Source organism: Vicia villosa, linkage group LG6 (assembly GCF_029867415.1).
Source record: "Vicia villosa cultivar HV-30 ecotype Madison, WI linkage group LG6, Vvil1.0, whole genome shotgun sequence".
NCBI classification, from domain to species: Eukaryota; Viridiplantae; Streptophyta; class Magnoliopsida; order Fabales; family Fabaceae; genus Vicia; species Vicia villosa.
In genome coordinates, this window is record NC_081185.1 from 2,460,720 (window position 1) to 2,478,730 (window position 18,011).

Sequence of the window (18,011 nt, forward strand, 5' to 3'; positions counted from 1 at the left end):
CAAGTTTAACGAACTTCGTGACTTTTATGAAATATAACACACTTAAATCTTCCAAAATACCAAATTTTGCAAGTTTAATGAACTTCGTGACTTTTATGAAGTAGCACACGAAAATCTTCCAAAAGACTAAATTTTAACCGTTTAACAAATTTCGTGACTTTTATGTATAATATAGCACACAAAAAATCTTTCGAAAAACTAAATTTTGCAAGTTTAACAAACTTCGTGATTTTATGTAGTATAGCACATGAAAATCTTCCAAAATACCATTGTATGCAAGTTTAACGAACTTCGTGACTTTTATGTAGTAAAGCACACGAAAATCTTCAAAAGGACCAAATTTTGAAAATTTAACGAACTTCGTGACTTTTATGTAGTAGCCCACGAAAATCTTCCAAAAGACCCAATTTTGCGAGTTAAACAAATTTCGTGACTTTTATGTAATATATAACACACAAAAAATCATCCAAAAGACTAAATTTTGCATGTTTAAGAAACTTCGTGACTTCTATGTAGTATAGCACACGAAAATCTTCCATAATACCAATATATGCAAGTTTAACGAACTTCGTAACTTTTATGTAATATAGCACACAAAAATCTTCCAAAATCCAAATTTTACAAGTTTAACAAACTTCGTGACTTTTATGTAGTATAACACACAAAAATCTTCCAAAAGACCAAATTTTGAACGTTTAACGAACTTCATGAATTTTATATAGTATAGCACACGAAAATCATCCAAAATATTAAAATTTGCAAGTTTAACGAACTTCGTGACTTTTATGTAGTAGCACACGAAAATCATCCAAAAGACTAAATTTTTCCAGTTTAACAAATTTCGTGACTTTTATGTAGTATATAGCACACGAAAAATCTTCCAAAAGACTAAATTTTGAAAGTTTAACAAACTTCGTGACTTTTAGGTAGTATAGCACACGAAAATCTTCCAAAATACCAATGTAAGCAAGTTTAACGAACTTCGTAACTTTTATGTAGTATAGCACACGAAAATCTTCCAAAATACCAAATTTTGCAAGTTTAATGAACTTCGTGACTTTTTTGTAGTATATTACACAAAAATCCTTAAAAGGACCAAAATTTGAAAGTTTAACGAACTTCGTGAGTTTTATGTAGTATAGCACACGAAAATCTTCCAAAGTATTAAAATTTACAAGTTTAACGAACTTCGTGACATTTATGTAGTTGTACACGAAAATCTTCCAAAAGACCAAATTTTGCTAGTTTAACAAATTTCGTAACTTTAATGTATTGTATAGCTCACAAAAATCATCCAAAAGACTAAATTTTGCCAATGTATGCAAGTTTAATGAACTCGAGACTTTTATGTAGTATAGCACACCAAAATCATCAATAGGACCAAATTTTAAAAGTTTAACGAACTTCATGACTTTTATGTAGTATAGCACACGAAAATCTTCCAAATACCAAAATTTTGCAAGTTTAACAAACTTCGTGACTTTTATGTATTATAGCACACAAAAATCTTCCAAAAGGCCAAATTTGAAAGTTTAACGAACATCGTGAGTTTTATGTAGTATAGCACATGAAAATCTTCCAAAATATTAAAATTTGCAAGTTTAACGAACTTTGTTACTTTTATGTAGTTGTACACGAAAATCTTCCAAAAGACCAAATTTTGCTAGTTTAACAAATTTCGTGACTTTTATGTAATATATAGCTCACGAAAAATCATCTAAAAGACTAAATTTTGCCAATGCATACAAGTATAACAAACTTCGGGATTTTATGTAGTATAGCACACGAAAATCTTCTTCAGGACAAATTTTAAAAGTTTAACGAACTTCAAGACTCCTATGTTGTATATAGCACACAAAACTATTCCAAAATACCAATGTAAGCAAGTTTAACGAACTTCGTGACTTTTATGTATTATATAGAACACAAAAATCTTCAAAAGGACCAAGTATTGATAGTTTAACGAACTTCGTGACTTTTATGTAGTATAGCAAACGAAAATCTCCCAAAAAGAAAAATTTACAAGTTTAACAAACTTCGTGACTTTTATGTAGTATATAACACACGAAAATCTTCCAAAAGACCAAATTTTGAAAGTTTAACGAACTTCGTGAATTTTATGTAGTATAGCACACGAAAATCTTCTAAAATATTAAAATTTGTAAGTTTAACGAACTTCGTGACTTTTATGTAGTAGCACACGAAAATCATCCAAAAGACCAAAATTTTCCAGTTTAACAAATTTCGTGACTTTTATGTAGTATATAGCACACGAAAAATCTTCCAAAAGACTAAATTTTGCAATTTAACAAACTTCGTGACTTTTAGGTAGTATAGCACACAAAAATCTTCCAAAATACCAATGTAAGCAAGTTTAACGAACTTCGTGACTTTTATGTAGTATAGCACACGAAAATTTTCCAAAATACCAAAATTTGCAAGTTTAATGAACTTCATGACTTTTTTGTAGTATATTGCACAAAAATCTTCAAAAGGACCAAAATTTTAAAGTTTAACGAACTTCGTGAGTTTTATGTAGTATAGCACACGAAAATCTTCCAAAGTATTAAAATTTGCAAGTTTAACGAACTTCGTAACTTTTATGTAGTTGTACACGAAAATCTTCCAAAAGACCAAATTTTGCTAGGTTAACAAATTTCGTAACTTTTATGTATTGTATAGCTCAGAAAAATCATCCAAAAGACTAAATTTTGCCAATGTATGCAAGTTTAATGAACTTCGAGACTTTTATGTAGTATAGCACACCAAAATCTTCAATAGGACCAAATTTTAAAAGTTTAACGAACTTCATGACTTTTATGTAGTATAGCACATGAAAATCTTCTAAATACCAAAATTTTGCAAGTTTAACAAACTTCATGACTTTTATGTATTATAGCACACAAAAATCTTCCAAAAGGCCAAATTTGAAAGTTTAACGAACTTCATGAGTTTTATGTAGTATAACACGCGAAAATCTTCCAAAATATTAAAATTTGCAAGTTTAACGAACTTTGTGACTTTTATGTAGTTGTATACGAAAATCTTCCAAAAGACCAAATTTTGCCAGTTTAACAAATTTCGTGACTTTTATGTAATATATAGCTCACGAAAAATCATCTAAAAGATTAAATTTTGCCAATGCATGCAAGTTTAACAAACTTCGAGATTTTATGTAGTATAGCACACGAAAATCTTCTTCAGGACAAATTTTAAAAGTTTAACGAACTTCGAGACTCCCATGTTGTATATAGCACACGAAAATATTCCAAAATACCAATGTATGCAAGATTAATGAACTTCGTGACTTTTATGTAGTATATAGCACACAAAAATCTTCAAAAGGACCAAGTGTTGATAGTTTAACGAACTTCGTGACTTTTATGTAGTATAGCAAACGAAAATCTCCCCAAAACAAAAATTTACAACTTTAAGAAACTTCGTGACTTTCATGTAGTATATAACACACGAAAATCTTCCAAAAGACCAAAATTTGAAAGTTTAACGAACTTCGTGAATTTTATGTCGTATAGCACACGAAAATCTTCCAAAATATTAAAATTTGTAAGCTTAACGAACATCGTGACTTTTATGTAGTAGCACACGAAAATCATCCAAAAGGCCAAATTTTTCTAGTATAACAAATTTCGTGACTTTTATGTAGTATATAGCACACGAAAAATCTTCCAAAAGACTAAATTTTGCAATTTAACAAACTTCGTGACTTTTAGGTAGTATAACACACAAAAATTTTCCAAAATACCAATGTAAGCAAGTTTAACGAACTTCGTGACTTTTATGTAGTATAGCACACGAAAATCTTCCAAAATACCAAATTTTGCAAGTTTAATGCACTTCGTGACTTTTTTGTAGTATATTACACAAAAATCATCAAAAGGACCAAAATTTTAAAGTTTACCGAACTTCGTGAGTTTTATGTAGTATAGCACACGAAAATCTTCCAAAGTATTAAAATTTGCAAGTTGAACGAACTTCGTGACTTTTATGTAGTTGTACACGAAAATCTTCCAAAAGACCAAATTTTACTAGTTTAACAAATTTCGTAACTTTTATGTATTGTATAGCTCACAAAAATCATCCAAAAGACTAAATTTTGCCAATGTATGCAAGTTTAATGAACTTCGAGACTTTTATGTAGTATAGCACACCAAAATCTTCAATAGGACCAAATTTTAAAAGTTTAACGAACTTCATGACTTTTATGTAGTATAGCACACGAAAATCTTCCAAATACCAAAATTTTGCAAGTTTAACAAACTTTGTGACTTTTATGTATTATAGCACACAAAAATCTTCCAAAAGGCCAAATTTGAAAGTTTAACGAACTTCGTGAGTTTTATGTAGTAGCACACGAAAATCTACCAAAATATTAAATTTGCAAGTTTAACGAAAATTGTGACTTTTATGTAGTAAAGCACACGAAAATCTTCGAAAGGACCAAATTTTGAAAGTTTAACGAACTTCGTGACTTTTATGTAGTAGCCTACGAAAATCTTCCAAAAGACCCAATTTTTCCAGTAAAACAAATTTCGTGACTTTTATGTAATATATAACACACAAAAAATCATCCAAAAGACTAAATTTTGCATGTTTAAGAAACTTCGTGACTTCTATGTAGTATAGCACACGAAAATCTTCCATAATACCAATATATGCAAGTTTAACGAACTTCGTGACTTTTATGTAATATAGCACACAAAAATCTTCCAAAATCCAAATTTTACAAGTTTAACAAACTTCGTGACTTTTATGTAGTATAGCACACAAAAATCTTTCAAAAGACCAAATTTTGAAAGTTTAACGAACTTCATGAATTTTATGTAGTAGCTCACGAAAATCATCCAAAAGACCAAACTTTTCCAGTTTAACGAATTTCGTGACTTTTATGTAGTATATAGCACACGCAAAATCTTCCAAAAAACTAAATTTTGCCAGTTTAACAAACTTCGTGACTTTTAGGTAGTATAGCACACGAAAATCTTCCAAAATACCAATGTAAGCAAGTTTAACAAACATCGTGACTTTTATGTAGTATAGCACACGAAAATCTTCCAAAATACCAAATTTTGCAAGTTTAATGAACTTCGTGACTTTTTTGTAGTATATTACACAAAAATCTTAAAAAGGACCAAAATTTCAAAGTTTAACGAACTTCGTGAGTTTTATGTAGTAAAGCACACGAAAATCTTCCAAAGTATTAAAATTTGCAAGTTTAACGAACTTCGTGACTTTTATGTAGTTGTACACGAAAATCTTCCAAAAGACCAAATTTTGCTAGTTTAACAAATTTCGTAACTTTAATGTATTGTATAGCTCACAAAAATCATCCAAAAGACTAAATTTTGCCAATGTATGCAAGTTTGATGAACTTCGAGACTTTTATGTAGTATAGCACACCAAAATCTTCAATAGGACCAAATTTTAAAAGTTTAACGAACTTCATGATGTTTATGTAGTATAGCACACGAAAATCTTCCAAATACCAAAATTTTGCAAGTTTAACAAACTTCGTGACTTTTATGTATTATATAGCACACAAAAATCTTCCAAAAGGCCAAATTTGAAAGTTTAACGAACATCGTGAGTTTTATGTAGTATAGCACACGAAAATCTTCCAAAATATTAAAATTTGCAAGTTTAACGAACTTTGTGACTTTTATGTAGTTGTACACGAAAATCTTCCAAAAGACCAAATTTTGCCAGTTTAACAAATTTCGTGACTTTTATGTAATATATAGCTCACGAAAAATCATCTAAAAGACTAAATTTTGCCAATGCATGCAAGTTTAACAAACTTCGAGATTTTATGTAGTATAGACCACGAAAATCTTCTTTAAGACAAATTTTAAAAGTTTAACGAACTTCGAGACTCCTACGTTGTATATAGCACACGAAAATATTCCAAAATACCAATGTATGCAAGATTAATGATCTTCGTGACTTTTATGTAGTATATAGCACACAAAAATCTTCAAAAGGACCAAGTATTGATAGTTTAACGAAGTTCGTGACTTTTATGTAGTATAGCAAACGAAAATATCCCAAAAACAAAAATTTACAAGTTTAACAAACTTCGTGACTTTCATGTAGTATGTAACACACGAGAATGTTCCAAAAGACCAAAACTTGAAAGTTTAACGAACTTCGTGAATTTTATGTCGTATAGCACACGAAAATCTTCCAAAATATTAATATTTGTAAGCTCAACGAACTTCGTGACTTTTATGTAGTAGCACACGAAAATCATCCAAAAGATCAAATTTTTCTAGTATAACAAATTTCGTGACTTTTATGTAGTATATAGCACACGAAAAATCTTCCAAAAGACTAAATTTTGCAATTTATCAAACTTCGTGACTTTTACGTAGTATAACACACAAAAATCTTCCAAAATTCCAATGTAAGAAAGTTTAACGAATTTCGTGACTTTTATGTAGTATAGCACACGAAAATCTTCTAAAATACCAAATTTTGCAAGTTTAGTGAACTTCGTGACTTTTTTGTAGTATATTACACAAAAATCCTTAAAAGGACCAAAATTTGAAAGTTTAACGAACTTCGTGAGTTTTATGTAGTATAGCACACGAAAATCTTCCAAAGTGTTAAAATTTGCAAGTTTAACGAACTTCGTGACATTTATGTAGTTGTACACGAAAATCTTCCTAAAAGACCAAATTTTGCTAGTTTAACGAATTTCGTAACTTTTATGTACTGTATAGCTCACAAAAATCACCCAAAAGACTAAATTTTGCCAATGTATGCAAGTTTAATGAACTCGAGACTTTTATGTAGTATAGCACACCAAAATCATCAAAAGGACCAAATTTTAAAAGTTTAACGAACTTCATGACTTTTATGTAGTATAGCACACGAAAATCTTCCAAATACCAAAATTTTGCAAGTTTAACAAACTTCGTGACTTTCATGTATTGTAGCACACAAAAATCTTCCAAAAGGCCAAATTTGAAAGTTTAACGAACTTCGTGAGTTTTATGTAGTATAGCACACGAAAATCTTCAAAAATATTAAAATTTGCAAGTTTAACGAATTTTGTGACTTTTATGTAGTTGTACACGAAAATCTTCCAAAAGACCAAATTTTGCCAGTTTAACAAATTTCGTGACTTTTATGTAATATATAGCTCACGAAAAATCATCTAAAAGACTAAATTTTGCCAATGCATACAAGTTTAACAAACTTCGAGATTTTATGTAGTATAGCACATGAAAATCTTCTTCTGGACAAATTTTAAAAGTTTAACGAACTTCGAGACTCCTATGTTGTATATAGCACACGAAAATAATCCAAAATACCAATGTAAGCAAGTTTAACGAACTTCGTGACTTTTATGTAGTATATAGAACACAAAAATCTTCAAAAGGACCAAGTATTGATAGTTTAACGAACTTCGTGACTTTTATGTAGTATAGCAAACGAAAATCTCCCCAAAACAAAAATTTACAAGTTTAACAAACTTCGTGACTTTTATGTAGTATATTATAACACACGAAAATCTTCCAAAAGACCAAATTTTGAAAGGTTAACGAACTTCGTGAATTTTATGTAGTATAGCATACGAAAATCTTCTAAAATATTAAAATTTGTAAGTTTAACGAACTTCGTGACTTTTATGTAGTAGCACACGAAAATCATCCAAAAGACCAAATTTTTCCAGTTTAACAAATTTCGTGACTTTTATGTAGTATATAGCACACGAAAAATCTTCCAAAAGACTAAATTTTGCAATTTAACAAACTTCGTGACTTTTAGGTAGTATAGCACACAAAAATCTTCCAAAATACCAATGTAAGCAAGTTTAACGAACTTCGTGACTTTTATGTAGTATAGCACACAGAAATCTTCCAAAATACCAAATTTTGCAAGTTTAATGAACTTCATGACTTTTTTGTAGTATATTACACAAAAATCTTCAAAAGGACCAAAATTTTAAAGTTTAACGAACTTCGTGACTTTTATGTAATATAGCACACGAAAATCTTCCAAAGTATTAAAATTTGCAAGTTTAACGAACTTCGTGACTTTTATGTAGTTGTACACGAAAATCTTCCAAAAGACCAAATTTTGCTAGTTTAACAAATTTCGTAACTTTTATGTATTGTATAGCTCACAAAAATCATCCAAAAGACTAAATTTTGCCAATGTATGCAAGTTTAATGAACTTCGAGACTTTTATGTAGTATAGCACACCAAAATCTTCAATAGACCAAATTTTAAAAGTTTAACGAACTTCATGACTTTTATGTAGTATAGCACACGAAAATCTTCCAAATACCAAAATTTTGCAAGTTTAACAAACTTCGTGACTTTTATGTATTATAGCACACAAAAATCTTCCAAAAGGCCAAATTTGAAAGTTTAACGAACTTCGTGAATTTTATGTAGTATAGCACACGAAAATCTTCTAAAATATTAAAATTTGTAAGTTTAACGAACTTCGTGACTTTTATGTAGTAGCACACGAAAATCATCCAAAAGACCAAATTTTTCCAGTTTAACAAATTTCGTGACTTTTATGTAGTATATAGCACACGAAAAATCTTCCAAAAGACTAAATTTTGCAATTTAACAAACTTCGTGACTTTTAGGTAGTATAGCACACAAAAATCTTCCAAAATACCAATGTAAGCAAGTTTAACGAACTTCGTGACTTTAATGTAGTATAGCACACAGAAATCTTCCAAAATACAAATGTATGCAAGTTTAACATACTTTGTGTATGTTATGTAGTAGAGCATACTAAAATCTTCTAAAATACCAAACTTTGCAAGTTTAACGAACTTCAAAACTTTTATGTAGTATAGCACACGAAAATCTTCAAAAGGACCAAATTTTGCAAATTTAACAAACTTCGTGACTATTATGTAGTATAGCACATGAAAATCTTCATAAGTACGACAATTTGAAAGTTTAACGAATTTCATGACTTTTATGTAGTATAGAACATGAAAATCTTCAAGAAGACCAAATTTTGTAAGTTTAAATAACTTTGTGATTTTTATGTTGTATAACACACTAAAAACTTTCAAAATACCAATGTATGCAAGTTTAACATGTTAGACGATAAGGTGGATCTAGAGGGGGGATGAATAGATCACAATTTTCAAATTTTACCAAATTTTTGTGTTTTAAACTTTGTTGCCCCGGATGGAAAAATATCGTCTAGAACGACCTTAGTTATTGGAATCCGGATATGCGTGAACCAATGAACAATCGATGAATCAGAATTTTGCAATTTGACGAAATTATCAATTATTGAAGTTGCAAACTAGTGGTTATTACTCACAATATATTGTTTATTAGAAATGGTGGCAAATGCTGTGTTTGGTATTTTCCAAACACTTGGTGAGCAGTATGTCACCTACTTTCAACTCTTCACAAAACACAAATTTTGCCACACACAAAAGCTTAAGAAAAATGCGATAACGAAAGACACGGTGTTTGTTTAGGCAGTTCCCCTTGTCGTCCTCGCGTAGGGTACGTCTACCCCTAATTCAAAATGGAATTAGGATAAATTGTATTAAAGGCAAATTGTTCACAAGAGAAGAAGTTACCAATCACCAACTACAATTATGCAATAAAATTGAAATTAAACTCTTCTCTTCCCTTGATTCAAGTAAAACCAAGTGATTATCGACGATCTTGATGAATCTCGACCCCGATCCTTCCTTCCCTATCCTTCGATTGTTGCTACTTTGTTGAGAGAATCACCGATCCCTCAAACCCTTAAGCACGGCTGAATAATTGTGAAGCGAAGCAATTGTCAAAAACCCCCAAATCACACTTGATCTTGGAGGATAAAACCCTAAGATTTTATTCAAGAAAAACCCACTAACTCTCAACTTGAATAAGAACCGAATCTACCGTCGAACCTTATCAATGCACGTTCCTCACCTTGATTGATAAAGATTGTCATGTGTTATTAGTAATCGATGAGTGAAAGGTTGAAGATGATGAGAGCTTTGTGTCTATTTTCACTTTTCTTGTTATTTTTTTGAAATAACCAAATTGAATCATTTATATGTCATGTGGAGATAGAGCAATAGAAAACAACAAAAAACAGCTTTTCTCAGCGACAGGTCGACCCGAGCAGCTGAGGGGGTCGACATGAGCAAACCCGTGGCTTCAGCAGAGAAAGAAAAACTTGGTATGTATTGACCTAAGTATTGTGTGGGTCGACCTAAGGCCTTCATGCGTCGACCTAAGGGTCGACCTGAGCAAACCCGAGGTCTATTAAAAAATCCTTGCGTCGACCTAAGCAGGGACATGCGTCGACGCATGCTTCTCCAACAAGAATTCCAGGATGAGTCGACCTGAGAGTCGACCTGTGCAAACCCGAGACTTCCCAAAGTTTCCATGCGTCGACCTGAAAGATCTGTAGGTCGACCTGAGGACCTCAAATCTCCAAAAACATCAATTTTGAGATTCTTAGTGCTTCCTAATTTGTTCTTTTTGCAAGTTTGAGGAAATTTTGCAAAAAGACCAAATTTTATAAGTTTAACGAACTTCGTGACTTATATGTAGTATCACACTAATAAATATTCTAAAATACCAATGAATGCAAGTTTAACAAACTTCATGATATTTATGTATTGTAGCACATGAAAATCTTCCAGAATACAAAATTTGCAAGTTTCACGAACTTTGTGACATTTATGTAGTATAGCACACGAAAATCTTCAAAAGGACCAAATTTTGAAAGTTTAACGAACATCGTGACTTTTATGTAGTATAGCACACAAAAATCTTCCAAAATCCAAATTTTGCAATTTTAACAAACTTCGGGAATTTTATGTAGTATAGCACACTAAAATCTACCAAAATATTAAAATTTGCATGTTTAACGAACTTCGTGACTTTTATATAGTAGCACACGAAAATGTTCCAAAAGACCAAAGTTTGCCATTTTAACAAATTTTGTGACTTTTATGTAGTATATAGCACACGAAAAATCTTCCAAAAGACTAAATTTTGCAAGTTTAACAAACATCGTGACTTTTATTTGGTATAGCACACGAAAATCTTCCAAAATACTAATGTATGCAAGTTTAACGAACTTCGTGACTTTTATGAAGTATAACACACTTAAATCTTCCAAAATACCAAATTTTGCAAGTTTAATGAACTTCGTGACTTTTATGTAGTAGCACACGAAAATCTTCCAAAAGACTAAATTTTAACCGTTTAACAAATTTCGTGACTTTTATGTATAATATAGCACACAAAAAATCTTTCGAAAAACTAAATTTTGCAAGTTTAACAAACTTCGTGATTTTATGTAGTATAGCACATGAAAATCTTCCAAAATACCATTGTATGCAAGTTTAACGAACTTCGTGACTTTTATGTAGTAAAGCACACGAAAATCTTCAAAAGGACCAAATTTTGAAAGTTTAACGAACTTCGTGACTTTTATGTAGTAGCCCACGAAAATCTTCCAAAAGACCCAATTTTGCCAGTTAAACAAATTTCGTGACTTTTATGTAATATATAACACACAAAAAATCATCCAAAAGACTAAATTTTGCATGTTTAAGAAACTTTGTGACTTCTATGTAGTATAGCACACGAAAATCTTCCATAATACCAATATATGCAAGTTTAACGAACTTCGTAACTTTTATGTAATATAGCACACAAAAATGTTCCAAAATCCAAATTTTACAAGTTTAACAAACTTCGTGACTTTTATGTAGTATAACACACAAAAATCTTCCAAAAGACCAAATTTTGAAAGTTTAACGAACTTCATGAATTTTATGTAGTATAGCACACGAAAATCATCCAAAATATTACAATTTGCAAGTTTAACGAACTTCATGACTTTTATGTAGTATAGCACACGAAAATCTTCCAAATACCAAAATTTTGCAAGTTTAACAAATTTCGTGACTTTTATGTATTGTAGCACACACAAATCTTCCAAAAGGCAAAATTTGAAAGTTTAACGAACTTCGTGAGTTTTATGTAGTATAGCACATGAAAATCTTCCAAAATATTAAAATTTGCAAGTTTAACGAACTTTGTTACTTTTATGTAGTTGTACACGAAAATCTTCCAAAAGACCAAATTTTGCTAGTTTAACAAATTTCGTGACTTTTATGTAATATATAGCTCACGAAAAATCATCCAAAAGACTAAATTTTGCCAATGCATACAAGTATAACAAACTTCGGGATTTTATGTAGTATAGCACACGAAAATCTTCTTCAGGACAAATTTTAAAAGTTTAACGAACTTCGAGACTCCTATGTTGTATATAGCACACAAAAATATTCCAAAATACCAATGTAAGCAAGTTTAACGAACTTCGTGACTTTTATGTATTATATAGAACACAAAAATCTTCAAAAGGACCAAGTATTGATAGTTTAACGAACTTCGTGACTTTTATGTAGTATAGCAAACGAAAATCTTCCAAAAACAAAAATTTACAAGTTTAACAAACTTCGTGACTTTTATGTAGTATATAACACACGAAAATCTTCCAAAAGACCAAAATTTGAAAGTTTAACGAACTTCGTGAATTTTATGTCGTATAGCACACGAAAATCTTCTAAAATATTAAAATTTGTAAGTTGAACGAACTTCGTGACTTTTATGTAGTAGCACACGAAAATCATCCAAAAGACCAAATTTTTCCAGTATAACAAATTTCGTGACTTTTATGTAGTATATAGCACACGAAAAATCTTCCAAAAGACTAAATTTTGCAATTTAACAAACTTCGTGACTTTTAGGTAGTATAGCACACAAAAATCTTCCAAAATACCAATGTAAGCAAGTTTAACGAACTTCGTGACTTTTATGTAGTATAGCACACGAAAATTTTCCAAAATACCAAATTTTGCAAGTTTAATGAACTTCATGACTTTTTTGTAGTATATTGCACAAAAATCTTCAAAAGGACCAAAATTTTAAAGTTTAACGAACTTCGTGAGTTTTATGTAGTATAGCACACGAAAATCTTCCAAAGTATTAAAATTTGCAAGTTTAACGAACTTCGTGACTTTTATGTAGTTGTACACGAAAATCTTCCAAAAGACCAAATTTTGCTAGTTTAACAAATTTCGTAACTTTTATGTATTGTATAGCTCACAAAAATCATCCAAAAGACTAAATTTTGCCAATGTATGCAAGTTTAATGAACTTCGAGACTTTTATGTAGTATAGCACACCAAAATCTTCAATAGGACCAAATTTTAAAAGTTTGACGAACTTCATGATGTTTATGTAGTATAACACACGAAAATCTTCCAAATACCAAAGTTTTGCAAGTTTAACAAACTTTGTGACTTTTATGTATTATAGCACACAAAAATCTTCCAATAGGCCAAATTTGAAAGTTTAACGAACTTCGTGAGTTTTATGTAGTATAGCACACGAAAATCTACCAAAATATTAAATTTGCAAGTTTAACGAAATTTGTGACTTTTATGCAGTAAAGCACACGAAAATCTTCGAAAGGACCAAATTTTGAAAGTTTAACGAACTTCGTGACTTTTATGTAGTAGCCTACGAAAATCTTCCAAAAGACCCAATTTTGCCAGTAAAACAAATTTCGTGACTTTTTTGTAATATATAACACACAAAAAATCATCCAAAAGACTAAATTTTGCATGTTTAAGAAACTTCGTGACTTCTATGTAGTATATAGCACACGAAAATCTTCCATAATACCAATATATGCAAGTTCAACGAACTTCGTGACTTTTATGTAATATAGCACACAAAAATCTTCCAAAATCCAAATTTTACAAGTTTAACAAACTTCGTGACTTTGATGTAGTATAGCACACAAAAATCTTCCAAAAGACCAAATTTTGAAAGTTTAACGAACTTCATGAATTTTATGTAGTAGCACACGAAAATCATCCAAAAGACCAAATTTTTCTAATATAACAAATTTCGTGACTTTTATGTAGTATATAGCACACGCAAAATCTTCCAAAAGACTAAATTTTGCAAGTTTAACAAACTTCGTGACTTTTAGGTAGTATAGCACACGAAAATATTCCAAAATACCAATGTAAGTAAGTTTAACAAACATCGTGACTTTTATGTAGTATAGCACACGAAAATCTTCCAAAATACCAAATTTTGCAAGTTTAATGAACTTCGTGACTTTTTTGTAGTATATTACACAAAAATCCATAAAAGGACCAAAATTTGAAAGTTTAACGAACTTCGTGAGTTTTATGTAGTATAGCACACGAAAATCTTCCAAAGTATTAAAATTTGCAAGTTTAACGAACTTCGTGACTTTTATGTAGTTGTACACGAAAATCTTCCAAAAGACCAAATTTTGCTAGTTTAACAAATTTCGTAACTTTTATGTATTGTATAGCTCACAAAAATCATCCAAAAGACTAAATTTTGCCAATGTATGCAAGTTTAATGAACTTCGAGACTTTTATGTAGTATTGCACACCAAAATCTTCAATAGGACCAAATTTTAAAAGTTTAACGAACTTCATGACTTTTATGTAGTATAGCACACGAAAATCTTCCAAATACTAAAATTTTGCAAGTTTAACAAACTTCGTGACTTTTATGTATTATAGCACACAAAAATCTTCCCAAAGGCCAAATTTGAAAGTTTAACGAACTTCGTGAGTTTTATGTAGTATAGCACACGAAAATCTTCCAAAATATTAAAATTTGCAAGTTTAACGAACTTTGTGACTTTTATGTAGTTGTACACGAAAATCTTCCAACAGACCAAATTTTGCCAGTTTAACAAATTTCGTGACTTTTATGTAATATATAGCTCACGAAAAATCATCTAAAAGACTTAATTTTGCCAATGCATGCAAGTTTAACCAACTTCGAGATTTTATGTAGTATAGCAAACGAAAATCTTCTTCAGGACAAATTTTAAAAGTTTAACGAACTTCGAGACTCCTATGTTGTATATAGCACACGAAAATATTCCAAAATACCAATGTATGCAAGATTAATGAACTTCGTGACTTTTATGTAGTATATAGCACACAAAAATCTTCAAAAGGACCAAGTGTTGATAGTTTAACGAACTTCGTGACTTTTATGTAGTATAGCAAACGAAAATCTCCCCAAAACAAAAATTTACAACTTTAAGAAACTTCGTGACTTTCATGTAGTATATAACACACGAAAATCTTCCAAAAGACCAAAATTTGAAAGTTTAACGAACTTCGTGAATTTTATGTCGTATAGCACACGAAAATCTTCCAAAATATTAAAATTTGTAAGCTTAACGAACTTCGTGACTTTTATGTAGTAGCACACGAAAATCATCCAAAAGACCAAATTTTTCTAGTATAACAAATTTCATGACTTTTATGTAGTATATAGCACACGAAAAATCTTCCAAAAGACTAAATTTTGCAATTTAACAAACTTCGTGACTTTTAGGTAGTATAACACACAAAAATCTTCCAAAATACCAATGTAAGCAAGTTTAACGAACTTCGTGACTTTTGTGTAGTATAGCATACGAAAATCTTCCAAAATACCAAATTTTGCAAGTTTAATGAACTTCGTGACTTTTTTGTAGTATATTACACAAAAATCATCAAAAGGACCAAAATTTTAAAGTTTACCGAACTTCGTGAGTTTTATGTAGTATAGCACACGAAAATCTTCCAAAGTATTAAAATTTGCAAGTTTAACGAACTTCGTGACTTTTATGTAGTTGTACACGAAAATCTTCCAAAAGACCAAATTTTGCTAGTTTAACAAATTTCGTAACTTTTATGTATTGTATAGCTCACAAAAATCATCCAAAAGACTAAATTTTGCCAATGTATGCAAGTTTAATGAACTTCGAGACTTTTATGTAGTATAGCACACCAAAATCTTCAATAGGACCAAATTTTAAAAGTTTAACGAACTTCATGACTTTTATGTAGTATAGCACACGAAAATCTTCCAAATACCAAAATTTTGCAAGTTTAACAAACTTTGTGACTTTTATTACACAAAAATCTTCCAAAAGGCCAAATTTGAAAGTTTAACGAACTTCGTGAGTTTTATGTAATATAGCACACGAAAATCTACCAAAATATTAAATTTGCAAGTTTAACGAAATTTGTGACTTTTATGTAGTAAAGCACACGAAAATCTTCGAAAGGACCAAATTTTGAAAGTTTAACGAACTTCGTGACTTTTATGTAGTAGCCTACGAAAATCTTCCAAAAGACCCAATTTTACCAGTAAAACAAATTTCGTGACTTTTATGTAATATATAACACACAAAAAATCATCCAAAAGACTAAATTTTGCATGTTTAAGAAACTTCGTGACTTCTATGTAGTATATAGCACACGAAAATCTTGCATAATACCAATATATGCAAGTTTAACGAACTTCGTGACTTTTATGTAATATAGCACACAAAAATCTTCCAAAATCCAAATTTTACAAGTTTAACAAACTTCGTGACTTTTATGTAGTATAGCACACAGAAATCTTCCAAAAGACCAAATTTTGAAAGTTTAACGAACTTCATGAATTTTATGTAGTAGCACACGAAAATCATCCAAAAGACCAAATTTTTCTAGTATAACAAATTTCGTGACTTTTATGTAGTATATAGCACACGCAAAATCTTCCAAAAGACTAAATTTTGCAAGTTTAACAAACTTCGTGACTTTTAGGTAATATAGCACACGAAAATCTTCCAAAATACCAATGTAAGCAAGTTTAACAAACATCGTGACTTTTATGTAGTATAGCACACGTAAATCTTCCAAAACACCAAATTTTGCAAGTTTAATGAACTTCGTGACTTTTTTGTAGTATATTACACAATAATCCTTAAAAGGACCAAAATTTGAAAGTTTAACGAACTTCATGAGTTTTATGTAGTATAGCACACGAAAATCTTCCAAAGTATTAAAATTTGCAAGTTTAACGAACTTCGTGACTTTTATGTAGTTGTACACGAAAATCTTCCAAAAGACCAAATTTTGCTAGTTTAACAAATTTCGTAACTTTTATGTATTGTATAGCTCACAAAAATCATCCAAAAGACTAAATTTTGCCAATGTATGCAAGTTTAATGAACTTCGAGACTTTTATGTAGTATAGCATACCAAAATCTTCAATAGGACCAAATTTTAAAAGTTTAACGAACTTCATGACTTTTATGTAGTATAGCACACGAAAATCTTCCAAATACCAAAATTTTACAAGTTTAACAAACTTTGTGACTTTTATGTAATATAGCACACAAAAATCTTCCAAAAGGCCAAATTTGAAAGTTTAACGAACTTCGTGAATTTTATGTAGTATAGCACACGAAAATCTTCTAAAATATTAAAATTTGTAAGTTTAACGAACTTCGTGACTTTTATGTAGTAGCACACGAAAATCATCCAAAAGACCAAATTTTTCCAGTTTAACAAATTTCGTGACTTTTATGTAGTATATAGCACACGAAAAATCTTCCAAAAGACTAAATTTTGCAATTTAATAAACTTCGTGACTTTTAGGTAGTATAGCACACAAAAATCTTCCAAAATACCAATGTAAGCAAGTTTAACGAACTTCGTGACTTTTATGTAGTATAGCACACGAAAATCTTCCAAAATACCAAATTTTGCAAGTTTAATGAACTTCATGACTTTTTTGTAGTATATTACACAAAAATCTTCAAAACGACCAAAATTTTAAAGTTTAACGAACTTCGTGACTTTTATGTAATATAGCACACGAAAATCTTCCAAAGTATTAAAATTTGCAAGTTTAACGAACTTCGTGACTTTTATGTAGTTGTACACGAAAATCTTCCAAAAGACCAAATTTTGCTAGTTTAACAAATTTCGTAACTTTTATGTATTGTATAGCTCACAAAAATCATCCAAACGACTAAATTTTGCCAATGCATGCAAGTTTAATGAACTTCGAGACTTTTATGTAGTATAGCACACCAAAATCTTCAATAGACCAAATTTTAAAAGTTTAACGAACTTCATGACTTTTATGTA